Source organism: Triticum dicoccoides, chromosome 6B (genome assembly GCF_002162155.2).
Source record: "Triticum dicoccoides isolate Atlit2015 ecotype Zavitan chromosome 6B, WEW_v2.0, whole genome shotgun sequence".
Taxonomy (NCBI): domain Eukaryota; kingdom Viridiplantae; phylum Streptophyta; class Magnoliopsida; order Poales; family Poaceae; genus Triticum; species Triticum dicoccoides.
The window spans coordinates 150320036-150326527 of NC_041391.1; positions in this window are offsets into that span (position 1 = coordinate 150320036).

Consider the following 6492-nt stretch of genomic DNA (forward strand, 5'->3'; position numbering starts at 1 on the left):
GAGAGGCAAATGGCAAATAATGTAAATGCGAGGGAGATGGGTTTGTGATGGGTACTTGGTATGTCTTGACCTGAGCGAAGACCTCCCCGGCAATGGTGCCAGAAATCCTTCTTGCTACATCTTGTGCTTGCGTTGGTTTTCCTCGAAGAGGAGAGGGTGATGCAGCGATAGTAGCGTAAGTATTTCCCTCAATTTTTGAGAACCAAGGTATCAATCTAGTAGGAGGCTCCTCAAAAGTCCCATGCACCTACACAAACAAACTGAGAACTCGCAACCAACGCAATAAAGGGGTTGTCAATCTCTTCATGGTCACTTGCGAAAGTGAGATCTAATAAAGATAGTAAGATAAGATAAATATATTTTTGGTATTTTATAAGATAGATGCAAAAAGTAAAGATGCAAATAAAAGTAGATTGAAAGCAAATATGATAAGAGAGAGACCCGGGGGCCATAGGTTTCACTAGAGGCTTCTCTCAAAATAGCATAAGTATTACGGTGGGTGAACAAATTACTGTCGAGCAATTGATAAAAAAGCGCATAGTTATGAGATTATCTAGGCATGATCATGTATATAGGCATCACGTCCATAACAAGTAGACCGACTCTTGCCTACATCTATTACTATTACTCCACACATCGACCGACTCCAGCCTGCATCTAGAGTATTAAGTTCATAAGAACAGAGTAACGCATTAAGCAAGATGGCATGATGTAGAGGGATAAACCATGCAATATGATATAAACCCCATCTTGTTATCCTCGATGGCAACAATACAATACGTGCCTTGCAACCCTTTCTGTCACTGGGTAAGGACACCGCAAGACTGAACCCAAAGCTAAGCACTTCTCCCATGACAAGAAAGATCAATCTAGTAGGCCAAACCAAACTGATAGTTCAAAGAGACTTGCAAAGATAACTCAATCATACATAAAAGAATTCAGAGAAGATTCAAATATTATTCATAGATAAATTTGATCATAAACCCACAATTCATCGGATCTCAACAAACACACCGCAAAAAGAGTTTACATCGAATAGATCTCCACAAGAGAGGGGGAGAACATTGTATTGAGATCCAAAAAGAGAGAAGAAGCCATCTAGATAATAACTATGGACCCGTAGGTCTGTGGTAAACTACTCACAACTCATCGGAGGGGCAAGGATGTTGATGTAGAAGCCCTCCGTGGTCGATTCCCCCTCTGGCAAAGTGCCGACAAAGGCTCCAAGATGAGATCTCGCGGATACAAAAGGTTACGGCGGTGGAAATTGTGTTTCGTGGTGCTCCTGGATGTTTTCGGGGTACGTAGGTATATATAAGAGGAAGAAGTACGTCGGTGGCCGCCCGAGGGGCCCACGAGACAGGGGGCGCGCCCTACAGGGGGGGGCCTCCTATCTCGTGGCTGCCTCGGCTGCTTCTTGACTTGCACTTCAAGTCCTCTGGATCACGTTCGTTCCAAAAATCACGCTCTCGAAGGTTTCATTCCGTTTGGACTCTGTTTGATATTCCTTTTCTTCGAAATACTGAAATAGGCAAAAAAACAGCAATATGGCCTGGGCCTCCGGTTAGTAGGTTAGTCCCAAAAATGATATAAATGTGTAAAATAAAGCCCATAAACATCCAAAAGGGGTAATATAATAGCATGGAACTGAAGGAAATATGGCCTAGAGGCAATAAGAAAGTTATTATTTATTTCCTCATATCATGATAAATTTTTATTATTCATGCTGGAATTGTATTAACCGGAAACATGATACATGTGTGAATACATAGATAAACATATTGTCACTAGTATGCCTCTACTTGACTAGCTCATTGATCAAAGATGGTTATGTTTCCTAACCATAGGCATGTGTTGTCATTTGATTAATGGGATCACATCATTAGGAGAATGATGTGATTGACTTGACCCATTCCGTTAGCTTAGCACTTGATCGTTTAGTATGTTGCTATTGCTTTCTTCATGACTTATACAAAGTTCCTGCAACTATGAGATTGTGCAACTCCCGTTTACCGTAGGAACACTTTGTGTGCTACCAAATGTCACAACGTAACTAGGTGATTATAAAGGTGCTCTACAGGTGTCTCCAAAGGTACATGTTGAGTTGGCCTAATTCGAGATTAGGTTTTGTCACTCCGATTGTCGAAGAGGTATCTCTGGGCCTTCTCGGTAATACTCATCACCTAAGCCTTGCAAGCATTGTAACTAATGAGTTAGTTATGAAATGATGTATTACGAAACGAGTAAAGAGACTTGCCGGTAACGAGATTGAACTAGGTATTGGATACCGACGATCGAATCTCGGGCAAGTAACATACCGATGACAAAGGGAACAACGTATGTTGTTATGCGGTTTGACCGATAAAGATCTTCGTAGAATATGTAGGAACCAATATGAACATCCAGGTTCCACTATTGGTTATTGACCGAGAATAGTTCTAGGTCATGTCTACATAGTTCTCGAACCCGTTGGGTCCGCATGCTTAACGTTACGATGACAGTTTTATTATGAGTTTATAAGTTTTGATGTACCGAAGTTTGTTCGGAGTCCCGGATGTGATCACGGACATGACGAGGAGTCTCGAAATGGTCGAGACATAAAGATTGATATATTGGACGGATATATTTGGACACCGGAAAGGTTCCGGGTGAGATTGGGACTATACCGGAGTTCCAGGAGGTTACCGGAACCCCCCGGTAAGTATATGGGCCTTATTGGGCCTTAGTGGAAAGGAGGGAGAAGGAGAAAAGGAGGGGGCGCCCCCCCCCTAGCCCAATCCGAATTGGGAATGGGGCCGGCCCCCCTTTCCTTCTTCCCTCCCCTCTCTTCCTTCCCTCTCCTACTCCTAATAGGAAAGGGGGGGCCAAACCTACTTGGAGTAGGATTGCCCCCCTAGGGCGCGCCTCCCCCCTTGGCCGGCCCCCTCCTCCTCTTCCCCTTTATATACGGGGGATGGGGGCACCCCATCGTGACACAAGTTGATCTACGGATCGTTCCTTAGCCGTGTGCGATGCCCCCCTCCACCATATTCCACCTCGGTCATATCGTCGCGGAGTTTAGGCGAAGCCCTGCATCGGTAGAACATCATCATCGTCACCACGCCATCGTGCTGACGGAACTCATCCCCGACGCTTCGCTGGATTGGAGCCCGGGGGACGTCATCGAGCTGGACGTGTGCTGAACATGGAGGTGCCGTACGTTCGGTGCTTGGATTGGTCGAATCGTGAAGACGTACGACTACATCAATCGCGTTGTCATAACGCTTCCGCTTGACGGTCTACGAGGGTACATAGACAACACTCTCCCCTCTCATTGCTATGCCATCACCATGATCTTGCGTGTGCGTAGGAAATTTTTTGAAATTACTACGTTCCCCAATAGGAACAATCAAAAATTATAGATACGTTGGAGACGTATCAGTATACCTTCTACCTCAGATCCGAAGGCAAGATCTTTGTTGCCAAGAACGGGTCCTTTCTGGAGAAAGAGTTTCTCTCGAAAGAAGTAAGTGGGAGGAAAGTATAACTTGATGAAGTACTGCCTCTTGAACCGGAAAGTAGCGCAGCTCAGGAAGATGTTTCTGTGGTGCCTGCACCGACTAGAGAGGAAGTTAATGATGATGATCAAGGTACTTCGAATCAAGTTGCTACTGAACTTTGTAGGTCCACAAGGACACGTTCCACACCAGAATGGTATGGCAACCGTGTCCTGGAAATCATGTTGTTAGACAACGGTGAACCTTCAAACTATGAAGAAGCGATGGCGAGCCCAGATTCCAACAAATGGCTTGAAGCCATGCAATCCGAAATAGGATCCATGTATGAAAACAAAGTATGGACTTTGATAGACTTGCCCGATGATCGGCGAGCGATAGAAAATAAATGGATCTTTAAGAAGAAGACAGACGCAGATGGTAATGTCACCATCTATAAAGCTCGGCTTGTCGCTAAGGGTTATCGACAAGTTCAAGGGGTTGACTACGATGAGACCTTCTCACCCATAGCGAAGCTGAAGTCTGTCCGAATCATGTTAGCAATTGCCGCATTCTATGATTATGAAATATGGCAAATGGACGTCAAAACGGCATTTCGTAATGGTTTCCTTAAGGAAGAATTGTATATGATGCAGCCGAAAGGTTTTGTCGATCCTAAGAATGCTAACAAGGTATGCAAGCTCCAGCGCTCCATCTATGGGCTGGTGCAAGCATCTCGGAGTTAGAACATTCGCTTTGATGAAATGATCAAAGCATTTGGGTTTATGCAGACTTATGGAGAAGCCTGCGTTTACAAGAAAGTGAGTGGGAGCTCTGTAGCATTTCTCATATTATATGTGGATGACATACTATTGATGGGAAATCATATAGAACTTTTGAAAAGCATAAAGGCCTACTTGAATAAGTGTTTTTTAATGAAGGACCTTGGAGAAGCTGCTTACATATTAGACATCAAGATTTATAGAGATAGATCGAGATGCCTCATAGGTCTTTCACAAAGCACATATCTTGATAAGATATTGAAGAATTCAATATGGATCAGTCCAAGAAGGGGTTCTTGCCTGTATTGCAAGGTGTGAAATTGAGCTCGGCTCAAAGCCCGACCACGGCAGAAGATAGAGAAAAGTTGAGCGTCATCCCCTATACCTCAGCCATAGGGTCTATTATGTATGACATGTTGTGTACCAGACCTGATGTAAACCTTGCCGTAAGTTTGGTAGGGAGGTACCAAAGTAATCCAGGCATGGAACACTGGACAGCGGTCAAGAATATCCTGAAGTACCTGAAAAGGACTAAGGATATGTTTCTCGTTTATGGAGGTGATGAAGAGCTCGTCGTAAAAGGTTACGTCGATGCCAGCTTCGACACAGATCTGGATGACTCCAAGTCACAAACCGGATACGTGTATATTTTGAATGGTGGGGCAGTAAGCTGGTGCAGTTGCAAGCAAAGCGTCATGGCGAGATCTACATGTGAAGTAGAGTACATGGCAGCCTCGGCAGCGCATGAAGCAATCTGGATGAAGGAGTTCATTATCGACCTAGGAGTTATTCCCAATGCGTCGGGCCCGATGACTCTCTTCTGTGACAACACTAGAGCTATTGCCCTTGCCAAGGAGCCCAGGTTTCACAAGAAGACCAGACACATCAAGCGTCGCTTCAACTCCATTCGTGAAAATGTTCAAGATGGAGACATAGATATTTGTAAAGTGCATACGGATCTGAATGTCGCAGATCCGTTGACTAAACCTCTTCCGCGAGCAAAACATGATTAACACCAGAACTCTATGGGTGTTCGATTCATCACAATGTAACTATATTATTGACTCTAGTGCAAGTGGGAGACTATTGGAAATATGCCCTAGAGGCAATAATAAAATGGTTATTATTATATTTCCTTGATCATGATAATTGTCTATTGTTCATGCTATAATTGTATTGACCGGAAACCGCAATACATGTGTAAATAGATGGACCACAACATGTCCCTAGTGAGCCTCTAGTTGACTAGCTCGTTGATCAACAGATGGTCATGGTTTCCTGACTGTGGACATTGGATGTCATTGATAACGGGATCACATCATTAGGAGAATGATGTGATGGACAGGACCCAATCCTAAGCATGGCACAAGATCGTGTAGTTCGTTTGCTAAAGCTTTTCTAATGTCAAGTATAATTTCCTTAGACCATGAGATTGTGCAATGGATACCGTAGAAATGCTTTGGGTGTACCAAACGTCACAACGTAACTGGGTGGCTATAAAGGTGCACTAGAGGTATCTCCGAAAGTGTCTGTTGGGTTGGCACGAATCGAGACTGGGATTTGTCACTCCGTATGACGGAGAGGTATCTCTGGGCCCTCTCGGTAATGCATCATCATAATGAGCTCAATGTGACTAAGTAGTTGGTCACGGGATCATGCATTACGAAATGAGTAAAGTGACTTGCCGGTAATGAGATTGAACAAGGTATTGGGATACCGACGATCGAATCTGGGGCAAATAACGTACCGATTGACAAAGGGAATTGTATACAGGATTGCTTGATTCCTTGACATCGTGGTTCATCCGGTGAGATCATCGTGGAACATGTGGGAGCCAACATGGGTATCCAGATCCCGCTATTGGTTATTGGCCGGAGAGATGTCTCGGTCATGTCTGCATGATTCCCGAACCCGTAGGGTCTACACACTTAAGGTTCGATGACGCTAGGATTATAGGGAAAGTGTGTATGTGGTTACCGAATGTTGTTCGGAGTCCCGGATGAGATCCCGGACGTCACGAGGAGTTTCGGAATGGTCCGGAGGTGAATATTTATATATGGAAAGTCATCATACGATCACCGGAAGTATTCGGGGGTTTGCCGGTATTGTACTGGGACCACCGAAGGGGTTCCGGGGGTCCACCTGCCCCGGAGGGCCCTTTGGGCTGTATATGGAAGGGAACCAGCCCCTAAGTGAGCTGGGCGCCATCCCCCTAGGGCCCATGAGCCTAGGGTTGG